The sequence below is a fragment of the Hemicordylus capensis genome, chromosome 5 (genome assembly GCF_027244095.1).
Source record: "Hemicordylus capensis ecotype Gifberg chromosome 5, rHemCap1.1.pri, whole genome shotgun sequence".
Classification (NCBI taxonomy): domain Eukaryota; kingdom Metazoa; phylum Chordata; class Lepidosauria; order Squamata; family Cordylidae; genus Hemicordylus; species Hemicordylus capensis.
In genome coordinates, this window is record NC_069661.1 from 113,742,752 (window position 1) to 113,764,766 (window position 22,015).

A 22,015-nucleotide genomic window follows, 5' to 3' on the forward strand; every position below is an offset into this window, starting at 1 on the left:
GGGAGTTCTACTCGTCAGAATGCCTTCTCCAGTCCTCTGGACTGACCCAAGCTCTCTCTCCTCAGCTGAACCCATTTGAGTTTGTCCTGTACTCTCCTCTGCTCCCTTCTGTGGTCCTTCAGACCAGTCTAATCCACCCCACTTCCCCAGTTTTGCTTGGCTTCTCCTGTCTCAGTCCTCTGCTCCTTTAACCAACCCCAACTTGCTTCTTTGACCCAAACTTGTTCGGGTCTCTCATCTGCATTTCTCCACTACCCTCTGTGGATCTTTGTACCAACCCACCTCCCTTTCTGTGCCCAGTCACAGCCAGACTTGTCCTTCTTCCCCTTTCACACCCTCCACCCTCTTCCCTTCTGCCCCATACAGGATACTCAGTACAGAACACACAGACAAATAGCCAGTATAGCATACACACCAAAGAATCTGCATAGTAACATAGCAGAAGTTAAGTATTAGCACCCAGACACGAGTTTCATCTTGTGTATTTTTTGTCATGTCGAAATGCCCTGCATGTTTTAATCATGTCCAAGCCTCTATATAATATATTTTAAATTGGATTTTAAGCTTGCAACTGTTATTTTCTCAGGAAACTGCCTACTTTTTGACTATGCCTTGCATCCCAAGAGGGGCACAACAGTGCCTCTTTGTAAAATAGACAGCAGGTCCTTCACAAGGAAAGTGAAGCTGGTTCCCTTCTCAGAGTACCAACCTGGCTAAACTAGTTGCTAGAAAGAAAGATAAGAATTTATTTTATGCAGTTGTTAACCTGAAAGTAACAAAGTTTTTGAAGCAAAACGTATGAACAAGTATAATTTTAATTTTTATTTTTAAAGGTTACACTTTCATAATAATATGTGGGATTACTTGTTTAGGCAAACTTTTCAACTTCAGTATTTTCATTAAATTATATACCATAGCTCACAAAGTGAGGCACTCTCTTTTTCTATTTTGATGTAATTTATTTCATTTCACACTTCATTTCAGTGATCCAAGTGTCTCACGTAAGACCCATTGAAATGAATAGCAGTTACCCATCAGCAGTTCCTGGTGAACTGAGCCCATTTAAAAAACAACAACAAAACAAAACACCAATAAAACCATCTGTCTCTGCAAAACCAAAATTTACATAGGAAGAAATTGCTTCTTTGGATCACTCTTAGCCACAATGATGTTTGTTTAAATATTACCTCATTTCCTCAGCACTTTATTATTTACCGATTTTAAAAAGGCATAATTACTTTTCTTCTGATTTTTTTTTCAAATGACAATAGTGCAATTAAATTACTGAATTCATTTATATTTAATTGTGCTCTTGGTTTTTAATGCTCCATTGGAAGGCATTTCTGGTGACTGCTAGTTTTCCACACAATGTGAGAAAATCTAAAGCTATATTAGGGAAATATATTATATGGGCAACACCAGGTCTCATTAATGTTATTTATCGTACGGTGAAACCTCATTAGAAGGTATCCTGGATTCAAAAATGCATTACCAGGAATGCTCATTCTCCCTCTTTTTAATTTTTCTTGTAAGAGAGAAATTGCTTTTATTATGTTTCTTTATCACGTACAGAGTGGCTACTGCCCATTTTATTAAAAAGTATTAAACACATTAAGATGGGGTGGGGAGAGAACAATTAATCTGCTAACAATTATGCCCCGTTATAACATGTGGTCAAAATAGGATTTTCTGTTTACTATTCACCTTCATCTCTTGACTAGCCATTAATTTTTAACTTCTTTCACCAGAGGTTAAAAAACCCTCACTGTTTTTCAGTGCAGTTGTTTGCATCTTAAGCACCAATAATGTGCTTTTAGTGCATTTGAGATCAGGATGAGTGAAACCTGAGGTGCAGAGCCACAAATAGCCCAATTTAGGAAGTAGTATTTGCTCTAATGAGAGCAATATATCCAGCCCTGCGTAAATATTGTTTGGTAAGGCCTATGAAGAATCATTATTTGCAGAGAAACGAGAACAAAAGAAGAGTCCCTGAATTGTCAGTCATGGAGAGGGAAGTCATTTTAGGAAAGCAAATATCCTTTGCCAAGTTTGTGTTGCAGCCATTACTTAACTTACACTGACTATTGCAAACTGCTCTTTATTTTCCAAAGAATGAAATCCCTCTTCCCTGCCAGACCTTGATCCTTGATGTTTTTGGAACAAAAACAGCTGCAAATGCTTCATTCTCCCTTTCATTTTGCTTCCTGCTGCAGTTGGTCACTGTCAACAGTGCTCCACAGCTGACAAACTCTTTTGCATTACTGCTTCACAAGGCTGCCTCCTGACAGCGTTGCTACCTGGTAGTCACACTCATTGTTTTGACTTATGATGTTGCATCCACTTTGAGTTAACTCCACCACACAAAACTGCACTGATGCTGTGTATATGTATCAAGCCTTCTGCACCAACACTGATGCTAAAATTCTGAGGGTACCCCACTCCACTGATCAAGGAATTGCTGCTTACCATCCCAACCTCCTTGTATTCAAAATTCCAGGAGTAACCTCCATGGTAGCTGGCTGCTATAACCTTTATGGGTGAAATACTTTGTGAGTTTGTAATGGGAGTCTGGGAACAAGAGTGCCTCTTTTATACCTCACTGAGGTTACAGGAACCTACTTAAAATATCAGCTATTCTATCCTTTCTCTATATTATCAAGTCATTGAGCCTAATAACAATGTGGCCATCCCCAGCTTTTATAGAGATGCTGATTGTGATTACTTGGAGTGGGCAAACTCACCTCAGCTCGACTTGAAATCAGGTTAGTGTTTGAACGTTTTCAGTGAACTTCTTTTTGTGGTGGTGGGGGGGATGGCTCTCATCTGTTTCCAAGGCTTATTTCCCAGCTTGCAGTGTTTGTGCATGCACACTAGGGATGCGCCAGCAGCCTTGTGCTCGCCCTGAACATCATTTGCTCAAGTGTTAAAGTCAAATACTTGGAAAACCTTGAGGGAGGTCTCCGAGTACTTAAAGCTTGAAAAGTGCAAATGCCAGCCCTCACCTCCCCCAAGGACAAAAAGAAAACAAAACAAAAAACCCTCACCTTGAAAACGAGGGATGAGGTAGCAGCTGGAAGCAGACATTGTTGGACTGCTGTCCCCTTCCCCAAAGAGAGGGGATTTTTTGTCCTTGGAGTTGGGAGATGGGGTGACAGCTTGCATAGGACAGGGCCATGTGCAAAACTGAGAGAAGGGGGACCTTTTCAAGGTTTGCTGTGCACATCTTGATTATCCTCACAGCAATTTGAACAGCGGTACTTGCATAATCAATCCTCTCTGTATCAAATGCTCATTCCATCCCCAATGCAGGGTGATGAAGTTATGTACTTATACCTCCATGCATGACAATTGCCTCTTGGGTATTGTAGTTCCTAGCACCAACCACATGTCCCCCCTGCAATTTGCCAAACGAAACACACCAAGGAACAAAAGAGGGTTTTCAGTTTGGACGAAGACAACAACCACATAAAATGACAGCAAGAAACAATCAAGGGAAATTATTTACCCCATCAGAGAAAATGCAGTACTCACCAGACAAAAGGTTTCTTTGTTGAGTGGTCTGGTTGCATAGTTCACAGCAGTCAATAAGACTTTTGTCAGCCCTATGGAGTTAACAGTAATAAACTTCTGTGTGCGTCTCTGCTTGATGGAGCAGAGCAAGCAGCTTCAATGTCAGGGACTGCTCCAGTTATTAGGGGGCCCTTAGCAAACTGCCCTTTCTGGGGTCCCTTCCTACATGAGTGGCGACCCCCAAGGCTCATGGTAGGGCTTCATATAATGGGATGGAAGTACTGTGTTTGTCCTACCAAACAGATTGCCCAAACACTAGGTGGAAGAAGCAAAGCTCCTGTGACATGCCGTACTGCCCCACTCCTTCCCCCCCTGGAAACAATTGGACTAAAGTACCTCTTCCATCCCAACCACAGGTTGTCCCCAGAGGTCTCTGGGAGAAAGGTCCAATTTGCAGATAGGATGGGAGAAGGGAGAAAGTGATAGAGCAATGATGCAGAGGCCTCTTGAAGATATGCCCATTTGTAAATGGGACAGCTTGGAGAAGCCAGTCATGGAACAATTCAGCCAAGAGACTTGCATTGTTGTGTGAAGATGGGCACTGGGCGGGGCAGGAACTTCAGAGATTGGCAGTGGGCCCTTAACACCTGCCAGAGAATCCCAACCCCTGATACTGGCACCCTGTTCAGAGTGATCAATGAGAGTTTCATTGAAAGTAAAGGGCTACAATTAAAGGTGTTTTGTGAATGTGCCTAGAAAGCAGACTGGTCAGCTTGAACATTGACTGCACACGTGGATAATCTCATTTTATATTCTGAGCTGGAGATGAACTTCTGGGGTAAATAATGTTTGATTTGCTTCCAAGCATCAGGAGTTGATTTGATTTGCCTCCAAGCATTATGAACTGGACAAATAAATATTTTGAACCAGGTAGTTACAAATTTCAGTAATATTGCAGATTTACTTCCCCTAGCCTGTCTTCCTGCTCTCTCGTGATTTCATGGTCATCTAAACATAGCCACCTTTGATGTCATTTAGTTTGTAGCAACAGCTTTTGTTGTAAGCTAGGCTCCTCCTTGATATTCATATGGACTTCTAAATCTTTGAGCCCTTTTCACAATTACGTGTGATGGCAACCATAGAGGTGGCAGGGATGGCTGCTAAAACTTACTTCCCCACAGATGATTCCTTCATCCTTGCTGGGCATTCTGATTATGTGCCCAGATGTTTGCCAGCTTCCCCAGGCAACGCAGAAGTATGGGGGCCGAGACGTGTTGTCCTGGCCCCCAGAGATCCCAAAACGCACGGTGTGAGTGCGCAGTACATTGTTGGGACCCCCCTGGTGCTGACCTGGAGCCTGCTCCTGTGTTGGCACCATGTTCCTGTGTTGGAACCCTTGCACCCTTAGCCGTGCTGAAATGGAAGACTCCCTAAGCGGGTTTGCCACTACCGCCAGAAGCTGCTTGCCTCCCGGCAGTTCACACATGCAGCCAAAAGCGGGCGTGGATGTCATAGTCCGCTTTTGGCTGCGTGTGTGAACAGCCTCTTTTTCTATGCTATAGTTGAGCTAGTTATGTAGCAAGATTGGAGTGAGCCCTCAGACAAAAAGTGAAGATGGGCCCCTTGCCCTTGGGCCTTCTTCTGCCCCCACCCAGCACCTTGCTACAGAAGAACAGCAAGGACGTGGTGGAAAACAGTCTCAGCACACCCTTTCTCTCATTCCTATGCAAATATTATCACACACTCTTCCCTGGCAGAGACTTTTACACACACATCCATGTATGCATTTCTCTGGCTTAGAAACATTTTAAACATATATAGCTACTATTATCACCTCATAGATTCATACAATATCAACAGTACTTCTTTCTTTCTTATTTGCCCATTCCATCTCTCTCTCTCACACACATATGCATACACGCACAGACACACAGACAGACAGACACACACACACACACACACACACACACACACACACACACACAGAGTTTTCCATGGGAGACTTGTAAGATTTTACACAGAGTAACTCCAGGCAGACACTGAACTCTTAACAAAGCATTTTCACTAACCAACAAATACTAAGAAAGCAGATACTACAGCTTGGCAGTTTCAACATATTCCAACAGAGTGAAACCCAACTGCAGATTGTTGGTAGCACAGGTATTGCAGCGGGTGGCCAGCAGAATCAGCATTCTAGCCACCAGCTACCACCCACTCAATTTTGCCCCTGCACAATATCCACTGTGGGGCATTGTAAAGAGAAAAAAACACATGGCAGGCAGCAGCTAGTAGCTGCCAGTAAGAATGCTGCTGCTGTTGCTGCTTCCATTGCTGCTGGTGAACCACTGTCTCTCCTGCAATACCCATGCTGCCAAGATAAGGGGAAAAGGAGTCAACTTAGCCTCTGGCTGCCAGTTGCTGGCTGAGTGCAGTCCTCCCCATGCACTAAGGGCTGTCCTTAGTGCATGGCAAGCAGGGTGACTGCCTCGGGCTCCGCTCTTTTAACCCCCATCAGGATGAACTGGAAGGGAAACCACACGCTGGCTGATTTGCCCCAGGCCCTGCACCCCGCCAGGGCTCTCAAAGGACAGCCCTGCCAGGGGGCCAGGACAGATGACAGAAGCAGGTCCCCCTGGAGTGCTGGGCCCTTGGCAATTGCCCATGGATGTAATGCTGACACCAATCCTACTGCATCCTCTTGCTTGCTTGGTCAGGGCACACGGATGGGTCTATGGTTTCTGAGCAATGGTGATGTTTCTGGGATTCCCTTGTGTTTGTCAGTGGTGGTGTCGGCACCAGGACTCTCCATCAGGATTCTGTCACTTTTCATTTGGGGTGGGGTGTTGTGGGGAAAGATGGGTGCTGCATGAGTCTTCTCTGCTCCACCTGGTGTTGGCCCATTTCATACATTGTTTAGCATAAAGTGCACATTATCCTGGATTGTTAATTAACTGTGGTTTCCCATACCTGGATTAAATGGGAAACTGTGGTTTGCATCAAACTACAAAGAGAAGCTTCAAGCACCCAAAGAAGAGACAAAGGAGAGGGGAAGCACACATGGTTGCAAATTATGTTTCAACCAGGCCATAGAGTGGCAGATTTTTCAAGACACACTTCAACTCCTCTCATGCTGCCTTAGTGTGGCCGCCTGGCACACAGTCTGAGAATCACTATACTAAGTGCTCATGACATGCACCTGCTGATTTACTTGAGAATATTTATTGCAAGGTCCTTCCTCTAAAAGAAATGTTTTCATTCTACTTTGACTCTAAAAGTGGGAATAGAGAATAGGGAGTTGCTGTAAAAAATGACAATGAATCTGATTACTCTCCATTTCATTAAATGATGCTCACTCCTACTACAGTATCAAAAGAGTTAGAAGAGTTTCCATCTGTCACTAGCAAATCTGTCTGTCATTCCGACGCCATATATTACTTTAAAGATTTATGCAGTCCCCCCACCCCAGTTCTGTGCCGTACATTGTTAGTGTTACTAATCTCCTAACATGGGAGATAGAGCAGACAATTTGTTGCTCAAGCATCCGTGATGATTTGTGAGGAATTAAACTAAAGGCATTTGGAAGTTCTCCACCACTTCAGCATTGATAATGTAGATTAACTAAGAAGATTATTCATTTGCAATGATGTTGGTTTTCCATTGTATGAAGGGGCAGGGAGAAAGAACGTGAAGGGAAACTTAGATGTCACAAAAAGACACTTTCTGTTTATAAGCTTTAAACAGGAACATAATAAGGCACAGATGTGATAGTATAGTTTAGCATCTTAAACAGAACTGATGGTCTCAGAAGCCTAAGATAATAGATGTGTTGGGGTGTGTGCAGGGGCGTAACAATGGGGGGGCAGGCAGGGCATGTGCCCTGGGCGCCACTCTGGTGGGTCACGTGGGGGGGGGCGCCAAAAAGTGGCATGCCCCCGAACCCCCCCGGATCGCGCGTCGGTGGCTCAGGCGGCGGCGGATCGCTGAGTGTGGCTGTGGCGGGCGGCGGTGGATTGCCGAGTGCGGTGGCGGCGGGCGGTGGCGGATCGCCGAGTGCAGCAGAGCGATGCCGAGGCCTGCCGTCTGGCCCGGCGTCGCTTCCCAACTGCACAGGCGCGCCTGCGCAGTTCATAGAATGAACTGCAAATATGTCAGCTGTGCAGATGACACTATCCTACCCTAGTCCCTTCTCAGGTGTGTGTACTAGTGAGCTGGAACCAGCCTGATTGAATCACCTCTGCAGCTCAGCCACTGGAACTGGGATATGCACAATGTTTTGACATAAAAATGTTTCGACTCAGAATGGACCGTTTTGAGTGTTTCGAGCTTGAAACAGAACATAAAGGGCCTGTTTTGAGCTTGGAGCAGAACAACCCCATTTTGATTGAAACATTTCAACATTTTGAACACCATTTTGGAAGCCTGTTTTTTCCTTGCTGATTGGTTTTCTGGCACTAGCTTCTGATTGGCTTGTGATTTCCTTTCTTCTTGATTGGCTTGTTATCATACTAATCAAGAGCTGTATAAACTCTGTCCCCATTGGGTGAGGGAGAGGGAGGGGGAACACAAAAGGAGGGAATTTTAAAGGGACTGAGAGGCAGAAAGAGTCCTTATAGTGTGCCTCTCTTGAAGAGGATACATCAGGAGAGAAGGAAGGTAGGTTTGTTTTTGTGGTTTTCTTTTCTCAGCACTGAGTATAATATGCTGTATTATTGCTGCTATAACTATCTGGTGGTTTTGCTGGATCTCAGATTGACAAAGGCAGAACTTGAGTGCCTGCCTTCTTTGAGTTGTGGTTTGTTTTGTTTGTGAGATAGTGTTATGGTGAGAAATGGACAGTGGCAGCTCTCTCTCTTTGCTCTCTCTGTGTAATATTTTTTGATGATTGCTGTGATGAGCTCCATGTCCAGTCTTGAGACCAACTTGAACTTCACTTACACGTGCTTCACTTCACTGATCTGCTCTGCTCTGCAATCTGCATTTGCACAGTGTACTCACTCAGTCAAAATGTGGCTGAAGTTGCTGTGGCAGCTGTTGTAATGCAAGGAAGTAAAGAGTCATAATTTTGTTTGAGAGAGCAACTTGTGCCGATGGTGTAACTGCAGTGCAAGCACTGTGCTGGCAGTGGAGTCTGAGTCAGTTATTCTTTTTTGGCCATTTTTGGAGTGTCTGAAATGTGTGTTCTGTGTTGGGAGGGACAGATTCCCTTTTACTGTGTGCTTCTGCACTGTTTTAAAGGCAGGATTGCAAAATGCATTGCAAATGGCAATGCAAAACTTATGTGTGCACTCTCTGAGTGCAGCTTGTTCCATTCATAGGGAACAATGGGGAAACTCAAAACACCCCATTGTTCCCCTTGGGTAGCTCCTAGGGACATCAAAGTGGGTTGTGTGATAAGGCATGATGAGTGCTACTTACCACCTAACCCATAAAAGAAATGGGCAAGCATGCAATTTTAAGCCAATTTTTAACCATTTCCCCAACCTTCCATAGGTTCTTATTAATTGTACACATCACTATTAACTGTAGTCCAGGTTCCTAGAAGGAAAGTAGTATGGATATGCCTTATTGCTGTTGTTTTCATGAGGAAATGTAATGGCAGTGTGAGCTACAAAATTCCCAGTTCAAGTCTCAGCTGAGCCAAGAATTCAATCTGTGACCTTAAATAAAACATTATTCCCTCACCTTCAGGCTACCCCATCTCTAATATGGGAATGATAATACTAAGCTACTTATAAGGTTAGTATTTATCTAATTTATCTAATATTATTAGAGAAGAGCTGGTCTTGTGGTAGCAAGCATGACTTGTCCCCTTAGCTAAGCAGGGTCTGCCCTGGTTGCATATGAGTGGGATATTTGATGTGTGAGCACTGTAAGATATCCCCCTCAGGGGATGAAGCCGCTCTGGGAAGAGGAGAAGGTTCCAAGTTCCCTCCCAGGCCTCTCCAAGATAGGGCTGAGAGAGATTCCTGCCTGCAACCTTGGAGAAGCTGCTGCCAGTCTGTGATGACAATTCTGAGCTAGATAGACCAGAGGTCTGACTCTATATGGCAGCTTCCTATGTTCCTACGTTCCTAAGGTCACTGTAAATGTTGCTGAGATAATGAGGCTGTTCTCATACACAGCCTAAGCCTGTCTAGGGACACCCAGCCTAGACTAGGGACACCCAGTCAGGCTGTGCGTGAGAACCACCAGGATTGGGCCCGATCCTGGTGGGCCATCACTGCCTAGCCCAACATTTTAGCCCTGCTGTTAGTTCCCTTAACCCAGGCTACTTGCTCATGTGTGCGTTAAGCTGCTTCCAGCCTGGCCGTACATTGGGACAGGCGCCTAGAATGCCCATCTCTTGGGGGAATCTCCCAATGCATCCTGCGTGTTGTGCGGCGCCTTGTGTGATCTCTGGAGGTCAGGACAACAAGTCTTGGCTTCTGTTTACCTGTGCTGCCAGGAGCCAAGCTGCGATTAGTCCATGCTGCTCCCAGCAGCACTGGTTGTGTGGGTATGCTGCTTGTGTACCTTCAAGACTGCAAGCGCTCTCTGGGGAAGGTAGGTTAAACCCTGCCTTCCCACCCGACCACACACATGGTCATGTGCACAGCCTCTATAGCATGCGGTATAGATTGACAGTTCTAAGTATATTATGGAAACATGGTATATAAATTTGATCAATAATAATAATAATACCAGCATGTGTGCTCTCCTACCAAATATGTTCATATGCAAGCCTCACCCCCGCCTTTTGTTATGTGTGCTAAGAATGGGCTGTAACATCATATTCCCTATTATAGCTTCCCCATTCAAGAGTCATTCCCATATTTAATTGTGCATGCGTTTCCCAACATGTGTGTTAAGCATTGTATCAGAAAACCTAATATGTATGAGAAACAGCCTTGATGCAAACTAGTTCAATTTTTGTTTCAACTCTGGGGAACTTTTTACTATCTCTCGCCTCTTCTCTTCTCTTTAGTGTGTGACCCAATACTACTACGAATATTTATATACCGCTCTTCAACCAAAGTTCTCAAAGTGGTTTACACAGGAAAAATAAATAATACATGAATAAGATGGTCCCCTGTCCCCAAAGGGCTCACTCTCTAAAAAGAAATATAAGGCAGATACCATCAACAGCCACTGGAGGGATGCTGTGCTGGGGTTGGATAGGGAATTTCAATTCTGAAATTCAGTACCAAGTTGGTGGATTGGGCCATTTCTAACTAAATTCCCTGTAGGTCTAATGAGACTGGAAATAGAGAGCCTAATATGGCAAGAAAAACAAATATATTGCCAAGGGTTTCCTGATAATTGCATGTTTGGGTTCAGGATTTTTTTGTTTTATGAAACACAGAATTTTAGTCTGAGATTTGCTTCCAGGCTGAAAACCAAATGTACCCAGTAGATCATACAACAGGATTTATGTGGGCTTTGTTTTGTCGGAGAAGTTAAAACCATGAAGTAAAAATTCCCTTTGTGGTGTTAAGCTTCTAATCCTTAATTACTTGGCTAGCAAGGTGGTAGACAGAAAATCCACTGGCAGTATGAAGACATAAGAGTGTGTCTCTGCAGACACTTGAAGTTTCCTTGGAATCATTAGCATCAGGAATTATATATGCTAGCCCCCTTTCTAGCCAAAGGAGTTTCTCCTCATATAGGACTTCCTTTGGGATAGCAGCATTGGACTAAATAAGGGATGGCCAAGTGGCAGCTTTTGGGGAAGATCCAACCCTCGTGGCTCTAATGAATTTTAATCAAGATTTAGGGGGAAATACTCACAGTTTCATTTGTAAGGAATACACAATCAATTTCATATACATGTCATACAAATACTATTGTACTGCTGCCTTTGAAGTCAAACAACCACTGCTTATCTGAACCTTGAGGGCATATTTCTAGAAATGTTAGTTTTTCAGTTCCCACTCCCTTCAGTTGATGACCTCACACTGCCCCATGTGCTCCCTCTCTGAAACTTTTTCTGTTGTAGAAACATCTACAATCTTTGAGAGACTCAGATGGTCTTGACCCTTGAACTAATGCCCTGAAAATCAGCTGCCCTTGAAAATACAAACATTGGCCTTTCTTGGGATAAATCATTAGAATCTGTAATCAGCTCCAGAATTCTTCTGCACAAGATCAGTGTCTGAAAGAGAGAGCTCAGTTCAGTAAATGGATGACTGTACTATTCTATGGTTGATTGGAATAAATCTGTTTCTGCAAAGTTCTTTAGCAAAGAAGGGGATACTTACTTTTAGTTCATATGGATCGTGAAAACTGTTGGTATGGTCTGAATACTAATGAAGAATCCTGTGAAATTAAAAAGCTTGTTAGCATATTTAAAACTTTTAATCTGTTATATGAGATATCAAAGGTAATAACGGAGAGCATTGGTGTGCTGTATTTTCTTCATAAGTCACATATGCACCCCAGAGGAGTAAATTATGGGAGTTGTAACATCATCTAATGTACAGTAATAATACTGTGCCCCAATATATTCTCATTACAGAATCACTGTTTGGGGATATGCTTCTTTTCAGAATTTAATTCCAAAGGTATTATATTATAAGTTGGAAACAAGAACATTTGGTAACTGAAGAATTCTACCATGAGCAACAACTATAACTATGTTTGGTTGCACACATGAAATCACAACAGAAGTGTTAATGGACTATTTTTAGTTCCCATCCAAGTAATGGCAGTAAGCAAAGCAGGACATTTATTTATTTTATTTATTTAGCAAATTTATTGACTGCCTGACTTCCTTAGACTTGAGATGGTTTACATAAATTAAAACAAGAACTAAGACAAGAGAAGGGGGGAAGGGGGGGAGAAAGAAAAGGAAAAAAGAAAAAGAACCCCTCTCCACACACACACGTTAAAAACTAAAAGCCTGGCAAAATAGATAGGTTTTTGCGAGCTTCTTAAAGGACAGAAGAGAGGGGGCATTATGAATCTCAGGAGGCAGAATGTTCCGTAAGGAGGGGGCTGCAACAGAGACAGCCCTTCCATGAGCCCAGGCCCCACATACGTACCCTGGGCTGAGAAGGCCCACCTGAGATGACTTCACAGGGTGGGTCGAAGTTGGACAGGAGAGGTGGTCCTGAAGGCACACTGGTGCCAAGGTGATAACCAGAACCTTGAATTGGAAGAGAACTGGCAGCCAATGCAGCGACCTCAGCATAGGTGAAACGTGATCATATTTTCTGCTGCCCATAAGCAGCCGAGCCGTAGAATTTTGGGCCAGCTGAAGCTTCTGAGGTCTTCAAAGGCAACCACAGGTAAAGTGCATTGCAGTAGTCCAACTGAGAGGTGACAAGGGCATGAGTTACGGTTGACAGGGCCTGTTGGTCGAGGTAAGGCCATAGTTGGCACACCAGACGAAGCTGGGCAAAGGCTCCGCTGGCCATGACTTCTACCTGCTGTTCCAGCAGGAGCTGTGAGTCCAGGATAACCCCCAAATCATGAGCCTGCACTTTCAAGGGGAGCACAACCCCATCAAGGGAAACACTCAAAACCAGAACCTGGCCAGATTGAGAAGTGAACAAGAGCAACTCTGTCTTGGAGGGATTAAGCCTGAGTGTGTTTTTGCCCATCCAAACCCTTACACCCTCCAGACACTGGGTCAACACATTCACAGCAACCTCGGATAAGCCTGGGGTGGCGATAAACAATTGGGTATCATCAACATACTGATGATACCTCACCCCAAACCAATGGATGACCTCACCCAGTGGCTTCATATAGATCAGGCATCCCCAAACTGCGGCCCTCCAGATGTTGCTGAACTACAACTCCCAGAATCCCTAGACACAATTTTTTGTGGCTGGGTATGCTGGAAGTCGTAGTTCAGCAACATCTGGAGGGCCGCAGTTTGGGGATGCCTGATATAGATGTTGAAAAGCATGGGAGCAAGGACTGAGCCCTGCAGCACTCCGCAAGAGAGAGGCCATGGGCTAGAGCACTCATCTCCAATGCAAATTGTCTGAAACTGTCCACTAAGGTAGGAACGGAACCAGCACAACACTGTGCCCCTGATTCCCATCCCCCACAAACGATCCAGAAGTATACCATGGTCAATGGTATCAAAAGCCACTGAGATTTATTTATTGGACCATCTTCAGCAGGTCAGCCCTTCCATGAGACACAGTCAGTGGGGGATGGGACCACTGCCAGCACTGCCACTATCATTTGCTTCTGCCATGCACTGCTGCTTTCTCTCCCCCTGCCCCACGGTTGCTGGATTTAAAAAGGAAGAAGGGAACACAGTGGAAGAGGAGGCCTGGAGGAGAGGCAAACTAGAACATTTCAAGAGCGACCGTGGAAGGGGGACGAAGAGTGATGGCAGTCCTTTGTGTGCCTCCTGGTAAGGAGGGAGGCATCTGGTGTGACGAGGAGCTTTATGCCACTGTGTTGGGGGTGGTATTAGGTGCCCTGCCTCAGGGATGGGTTGAGTGTGGTCCAGCCCTGATCTTCAGTGATTTCCAGGGATTTTACCAGCACACACGATACTCTGTTACCTTCTCTATTGGCCTTGCCCAAAGGTCTTCTCTATTATCAAATGATTCCACCTTTTCTCCCCATGTCTTCTTGCTGTGCCTGTAACTTACTACCAAAACACCCATATAATGCTACTTCTGTCTCATCTTTCTAATTCTTCCTCAAAAACAAAATTTTGCTCCAAGCCTTTGACTTAGCCATCCAGTCCTCATCCGCAATTGAAATGAAGCCTCCGTACATGCTACTGCATCTGGCAATGTCCATCCTTTGTTGTCTTTGCCTCCCCTCTCTCAGTTGCCTTTCTCCAGGTCTTTCTTCTTTGGGCAGGGCCTATATTCTTGCTTTTGTGATCTGTAAAACACCATGTTCACTTGTGGCACTATATTTCTGTGGCTGCTACTATTTTAATCCAAGGATATACATTTACTTACTCGATAGTTATAAGTTAGGTAATTCTATATTTGCTGCAGCAACAAGGTCAAACTGACCTGTGCTGAAGGCTGTTATTAAAATGTCAGGGGAGGCCATGTTGTATTTCTCATGACTTGAGTCTGCACCGGGTCAGCAGCCCTGATTGCGGCAACATTGAGTATGACTCCCAGGGAAGCCATATCTATTTCCCTAGGTTCCTTTGTGTCAACTTGACCTGCCTTTGCTGTATCAAATATGAAAGTGAGAGTTTGTGTTTTCTCAAGGCTATGAAGCAAAGAAAACCATCTCAATGATAGCTTTTTAAAAATACATGTTGGGGAAAATCACTTGCAGGATCTAAGAGTTTGCAAAAACATGATGCTTAATTAATTATTAGTAATGTTATAAATCCTCCATAACAGTCTTCAGTGGGAACTGTGCATGTCCTATATCTTATAAATCTCCTATATCTCCTTTAAAAATAAATAAATCTGGGTTTGCTATAATCTCTTACTAATATTGGTAAAATCTCAAGTAGTTTTGTGAATACTCACAAGAAATGATCAGATGGTACACATACACCCTGCAAGTAGGGGGGAAAGAAATCCCTTACCTTTGTGAGAGATGAGGATAGCCAGCACTGGGAAGCACTCATCTCCCAGGGAATGGAGGCAGACTGGCCCAGCCTGTCTGAATTGAAATGACACTTCTGAACATGCTCAGAAACCTCATTTCCTGCAGGAATAATGGGCTTTATAATGTTCTCTGGCTCTGACAGGAAATTACATTTCTGAAGATGTTTGAGGCTTCATTTCAACTTCTGGAGCTAGCTGTGCTGGCCCAGCTGGTCTGCAATGTATTACTCTGAGCCATGGCTTGCCTCTCTCCCAGGTTTCCTCCCTTAAAACTATAAAATGTCCATTTTACTTGTGAGGCAGGAGGAACTGTCAGGGGAGGGGTTCTGAAATTGTAACCTATTATGAGGCTCAATCCAGAGTCACATGGGTCTGGATCAACCCCAAATCAGTTGCAATTGTTTAAGTGGGGAGATGCATCTCTGATCCAACCCCAAATTTGACTGCTCACTTCTTCCTTAGCTCTCAGTTTACACATGCATATATAACATTAGCTGATGGATGTTACTGAGATATATAGAATTGCTCAGGTACCAATTTCCAAAGCAATTTCTGAAGCTTTTCATTAAGCAAGGACATGGTGGTGCAAGACATTATTCTATTGATTGGCTGTGATATGAACTGACGTTATCTTCAAATCTGGTTATAAAATGGCATCTGAAGACAGAGTTTTGTTTGCATGTAAGATGTTCTGATTGTACTCAGAGATGTCTGCTTGGGCAGTCGAGGTAAAACCTGACATTTGACATGACAGGTCATGGATGGCTGAGATTGAAATCTTGAGGAGGGCAAAATGGTGTGATATTTACATAACTTTTGAGATGTACCGCACTTGCTTATAAATCGATATGAGAGCCTTTAATGCAAAGTTCTGTATTCATGTAAATATTTCTTCAGGTAAGCTTATCAGATGATGACCCACACCCCCCGATGAGTTGTCACTATTATTAAATAATAACAGGATAATAGTATAACTCCATAGTGAGAACTCTGGTAACATTTTGCTAAGCCATTGTTTTCTGGACTTCTGATAGCTGACACAAACTCCACCACGCCCCACCCTGAATTAAAACTGAGGGCATATTATATTCGTATTTGCAAAGGTTTGCTTGTAGAATATGTTCTCTTTCTACAGAGTCCACCCCATGTTTCTGCATGAGTTACTGTTGTAGGCCTTCTCCTGGTAGTAACTTATGGAGGAAGTCCCCATATAGACAACTTCCTTTGAAAAAGAGGCCAATCTGCTTCTTCTGTGTATCAGGAGTGGTTGGATGTCTGAGTGTTCGCAGCTGCTTTAGCTCTTCCCAGAGCTGCTAAGCAACATCCTGCTGCATTGGACCAAGAAGTGGGACTGCATTATAAATGCAGTTGGAGTACAATAGGAACATTGGGAGCCAGCCCTGGGAGAGAACTTCTTGTTTAACTTTAGTCCTGAGGGCCTCAGCAATTGACGCCTGGAACTGAAGGACCTTTTGGATAGTGGGAAGTACTTTTTGGATAGTGGGAAGTACCTTTGGACTTACTATCTTCGGAGGAGGGATATTTCAGTCAAGCTTGGTGTGGGTAGTGGGTCACCTTCCCAAGAAGGGGACACCAAAGGGGATGCCCACCCCTTTTCCCACCTTTATATGTTTGATTTATATCCTGCTCTATCCCATAGATATAGAAGCTCTTCTCACGATCAGTGAGAAGAGCTTTGGGGCTAACTGCAGGGAGAGCGGGCTTAGCCCACGCTCTCCACAGATGAGCAGCTACTCATAGCTGGGCGGCCAGATCGGCTGCCCACATGACTGCAGGCTCCGCCATGGAGCCAGCAGGGGCAGCGGGGATTGGGGGGGGCTGCGTGGCCCCCAGAAGTTCCAGTATGCCCCGTACGAGAGTGCAGGGCATTCTGGAAAGACCCCCGAGCCCAGGAGGCTGCTTGCAGCCTCCCAGTTGGGGGTCTACTCGTGTGTCGCCATGCAACACAGCAACACACGAGCAAAAAGATGAGGCTAACAGAGCGCTCGCTCCATTAACCTCGTCTTAGGGGAGTGGTAATTAGGCAGGCTAGCTGCCTTGGGAGCACTGGGCTCACCTGTGAGCCCGGTGGTTCCCATGATCCCTTAGCCTGCTTTCCCTTAGCCCACTTTCCAGTGATCGTGAGAATAGCTTCATAGAGTGGTTCACAGTGACACAGTGGATTCTTTCCACAGGTGGATCTTACGTTCAGTCTCCTCTCTCTACCAGCTGGATGAGGGCATGTTGAGAGCATGACATAATTGTGTAGGGCTTAGCCACAGTGAGATGGTGGGTTGATTCCAGGTGCATGGCTACGATGGAGCAGGGGAAGATGGAAGTCCCTCAGCCCTAGGCACTTTCAGGAACCACCAGAGGCTCTCCTCCCCCTGCATCAAAAGGACTGGCCTCCCAGTGCCTGGAGCCTTTTTGAAGCTGCTGCCGACCTGTCGCTGGGCTGCACTGTTGACAGCTGGCCAGGGGAAGTGAACACGTGGAGAAAGAGGGGAAACAGCAGCGGTGAAGTGGCTTTCTTTCCCTGGTCTTCTGAGAGCAATGTGGTGGTGCAGCAGCAGCAGCTCCCTCACTCCTAGCAGGGTAAATGGCTGGGCTGGAAAAAAGGGATCCACAGAGCCTTGCAAGAGTCCTCAAGGCTTCCTTTGCTCCTCCAGAAGCATTCATCAGCACTGCTAGGTCTGCTTTAGAGGAGCAACTTGGTCTCTGCAAAGCCAAGGCAAAGGGAGTACGTGGAAAGAAAGCTGTGAGCATTCTGCATAATACAAGAGGGAGCCTCTCTAGTCTGCTTGTATGAGTGTAATGCCCTTCCCAGTCCATGAGAGGGACGGCTGCAGGTGCCAAAGAGTTATTGAAGGAAGGAAACCGGAACGGTGCAATGACAGTTTATTGAAGAATAGATCCCGATGTGTTTCAAGTGAAAACTTTTCTTCAGGGAAGTGGTTTACAAGGCACAATACTTCTAAACAGCTTAGAAGTTTTCACTAAGTTTTTCACTCGAAATGTGCCAGGACCTATTCTTCAATACTGTCCTTGCACTGTTCCTGTTTCCTTCTTACCTGTTGGCGTGGTGCTTTTCCCTCCTGTGTGCATCTGCCAAAGAGTATTTGGGCAACCTGCTGCCAGGTCCATGTTGGAAAACAAGCCCACCAAAATGCATGGAAAGAGCAGCCATCAAGAAACACAACGGAGGGCTAGCAAATAAAGATCATTGGTGGGGATCAGAGAGCAGAAATGGTGATTGCTCTTTCCATGCCATTGAACCACACAAGCTGGTAGGACAGTGGACATAAAAGAGCTTCTTGACTGCCTGCATTATGGTATTAATATGGGAATATGATTACTAAGGGAAGAGAGATGGGTGTCAGAGCTTGGGCAATCCCGCCTTGCATTATTTCCAGCTTCAAGGACAGGATCGTACACAATTGCATCAGAAAGGACATTTTTATGAGGATTGTGGAGAAAGTGTGCATGATGGGTAAAAATGCAAATGGAGAATGGGAACATAAGAAATCTTCTCCTGGATCGATCTTGTCAAAATGCAAATTTTGTTCCCAGCACTGACCAGCCAGATCTCTCTGAAAGCTCACAAGCAGAACATAAGGGTAATTGCAGTCTCCTCTTGTTTGTCATCAACACCAGAGGCATACTGCTGCTATACATGGAGCTATACATTTAGCTATCATGGCTACTAGTTTATTGAATATTTAAAATGCCATCTAAGCTAGCAGCCATCTCTACATCTTTGGTAGAAGATTCTACAAGTTATGTTGTGCAAATGGGTTGAGTGATAATGTGAATGGTTCCTTAGTTTGTGTGTTCTTATGGTAAGTGTTGGGTGTTTCTTTAACACAAGTGTTTGTGTGTACACATACGAACACACACACACACACACTCACACCTTTTAATGTATCTGATTGATAAAGAATATTAATCACTCATTCAATTTAAAAGGAATCTATTGATTCTTTTCTCCTCATTTGATATTTTCTGACATTTTATAACACTCAGTATTGATTTATTCAAAATCCGTAGTCTGCTTTATTCACTTGTCATTTGCGGTTTTCTTCCCTAATAAATATCACTGCCCATGTATACCCAGTCAGTTAAGATCTTGAGGCCCTGCTCTCTAAGAAATGACAATCTAGCACTAAGAAATTTGAAATTCACTGAGAAGCTTATAAGTTGCAGGATAGGCAAGTTGGAGAAAAATACAATTTTCCAATAATTTACTAGAAACACTTAAAAATAACACGTTGGCAAAAGGCAGTCAAATTCAGACAAGAAAAAAACAAAACCTTGGATTTAACCTCCTGTATGCCAATTATATATATATATATATATATAATCAGAGAGCAACTGAAATATCTCTGTATGTTAATGATATGGGAAGCCTATGCAGCTTGGAAAGGATCCTGGTCATTAATGTATGGGTGTGCTTTGCAGAGGCTATGTACCTTTTCATGTTGCATGTCATATTCAGCCTACTCCTACACACATTTACTCATGAAGTCCCAGTCAGTGGAGAATATTCCAAGATAAATGTGCCAAGTGTTGTAGCTTTTTATATGAACAGAAGCAATGGACCAAGTTAACATAAGAACAGCCATGATGGATCAGACCCAAGGCCCATCTAGTCCAGCATCCTGTTTCACACAGTGGCCCACCAGATGCCGCTGTATGCCACAGGCAGGAGTTGAGGGCATGCCCTTCCTCCTGCTGTCATTCCCCTGCAACTGGTACTCAGAGGCATCCTGCCTTTTGAGGCTGGAGGTGGCCAACAGCCTTCCGACTAGTAGCCGTTGATAGACCTCTCCTCCACGAAGTTATCCAACCCCCCCTTAAAGCCTTCCAGGTTGTTGGCTGTCACCACATCTTGTGGCAGAGAATTCCACAAGTTGATTATGCGTTGTGTGAAAAAGTACTCCCATTTGTTGGTCCTAGATTTCCTGGCAATCAATTTCATGGGATGACCCCTGGTTCTAAGGTTATGTGAGAAGGAAAATAATTTCTCCCTATCCACTTTCTCCACACCATGCATGATTTTATAGACCCCTATCATGTCTCCCCGCAGTTGTCTTTTTTCTAAACTAAATAGCCCCAGGTGTTGTAGTCTTGCTTCATAAGAAAGGTGCTCTAGACCCCTGATCATCTTGGTTGCCCTCTTCGGCACTTTTTCCATTTCTACTATGTCCTTTTTTAGATGTGGTGACCAGAATTGTATGCAGTACTCCAAGTGTGGCCACACCATAGTTTTGTATAAGGGCATTATAATATTAGCTGTTTTATTTTCAATCCCCTTCCTAATGATACCTAGCATGGAATTGACCCTTTTCACAGCTGCCACACATTGAGTCGACACTTTCAACGAGCTGTCCACCACGACCCCTAGATCCCTATCCTGGTCAGTCACCAACAGCTCAGATCCCATCTGCGTATACTTGAAGTTGGGGCTTTTCATCCCAATGTGCATCACTTTACACTTGCCAACACTGAACCGCATTTGCCACTTTGTCGCCCACTCACGCAGTTTGGAGAGATCCTTTTGGAGCTCCTCACAATCCGTTTTGGATTTCACTACCCGAAAGAGTTTGGTATCATCTGCAAATCTGGCCAACTCACTGCTTACCCCTACTTCTAGATCATTTATGAATATATTAAAAAGCACCAGTCCCAGTACAGATCCCTGGGGGACCCCACTTCTTACTTCCCTCCATTGTGAAAACACTCCATTTATACCTACTCTCTGTTTCCTGTCTTTCAACCAGTTAGCAATCCCCACATGTACTTGTCTCCTTATCCCATGACTGCTAAGTTTCCTCAGGAGTCTTTGATGAGGAACTTTATCAAAAGCTTTTTGGAAGTCCATGTATACTATGTCAACTGGATCACCTTGATCCACACACTTGTTGACACTCTCAAAGAACCCCAAAAGGTTTGTGAGGCAAGATTTACCTTTTCAGAAGCCATGCTGGTTCTCTCCCAACAGGGCTTGTTCTTTTATGTGCTTTCCAGTTTTATCCTTGAGGATGCTTTTCATCAATTTGCCTGGAATGGACGTTAAGCTAACCAGCCTGGAATTTCCCAGATCACCCCTGGATCTCTTTTTGAAAATCGGTCACATTTTCTACTTTCCAGTCCTCCAGTACAGAGCCCAATTGCAGGGATAAGTTATATATTTTAGCAGGGAGGTCGGCAATTTCACATTTGAGTTCTTTGAGGACTCTTGGATGGATGCCATCCGGCCCTGTCGATTTGTTAGTTTTTAGTTTTTCCAGGCAGTTTAGAACATCATCTCTTGTCACTTCTATCTGCCCCAGTTCTTTAGCCTCCATCCCCGAAAAGCTTGGTTCAGGAACAGGTATATGCTCAGTATTCTCTGCCGTGAAGACGGACGCAAAGAACTCATTTAGCTTCTCTGCAACCTCCATGTTCTCCTTAATAATCCCTTTCACTCCCTTATTGTCTAATGGTCCAGCTGTCTCGCTGGCATGTTTCCTGCTTCTGATTTATTTAAGGAAGTTTTTGTTATTCCCCTTGATACTTTTAGCTAAATGTTCCTCAAACTCTCTTTTTGCCTCCCTTATTGTCATCTTGCATTTCTTTTGCCAGAGTTTGCATTCCTTTCTGTTCTCTTCATTTGGACAGGCCTTCCAATTTCGGAAGGAATTCTTCTTCCCTTTTACGGCTTCCTTGAAGGTACCTGTTAGCCATGCTGGCATCCTCCTGGACTTAGTGATACCTTTCCTCCTTTTGGGTATACAATCTAACTGGGCTTCTAGTATCGTGGTTTTGAGTAAACTCCATGCATTCTGGAATGAAGTGACTCTTCTGATCTTTTCCTTTTGGTTTTCTTTTCACTATACTCCTCATTTTGAAGAAGTTTCCTCTTCTGAAATTCAAAATGTTTGTGTTAGACTTCTTTGGTGATTCTCTCCCCACATATATGCTGAATTTGATCG

At 44.2% G+C, this 22,015-nt stretch overlaps 1 protein-coding gene and 1 long non-coding RNA gene across 5 annotated transcripts in view; one reads left to right on the forward strand and one right to left on the reverse strand.

The window, feature by feature from the left end:
* Positions 1-22,015, forward strand: part of PPARGC1A (PPARG coactivator 1 alpha) — a 900,607-nt gene that overhangs the window by 482,741 nt on the left and 395,851 nt on the right. The gene's annotated exons all lie outside the window — the stretch shown is intronic.
* On the reverse strand, positions 11,408-15,118 carry LOC128326270 (uncharacterized). Its single transcript, XR_008307921.1, has 3 exons — positions 15,020-15,118; positions 11,748-11,805; positions 11,408-11,641 (listed from the first exon to the last, which is right to left on the reverse strand). It is a non-coding gene; the product is annotated as an uncharacterized LOC128326270 (long non-coding RNA).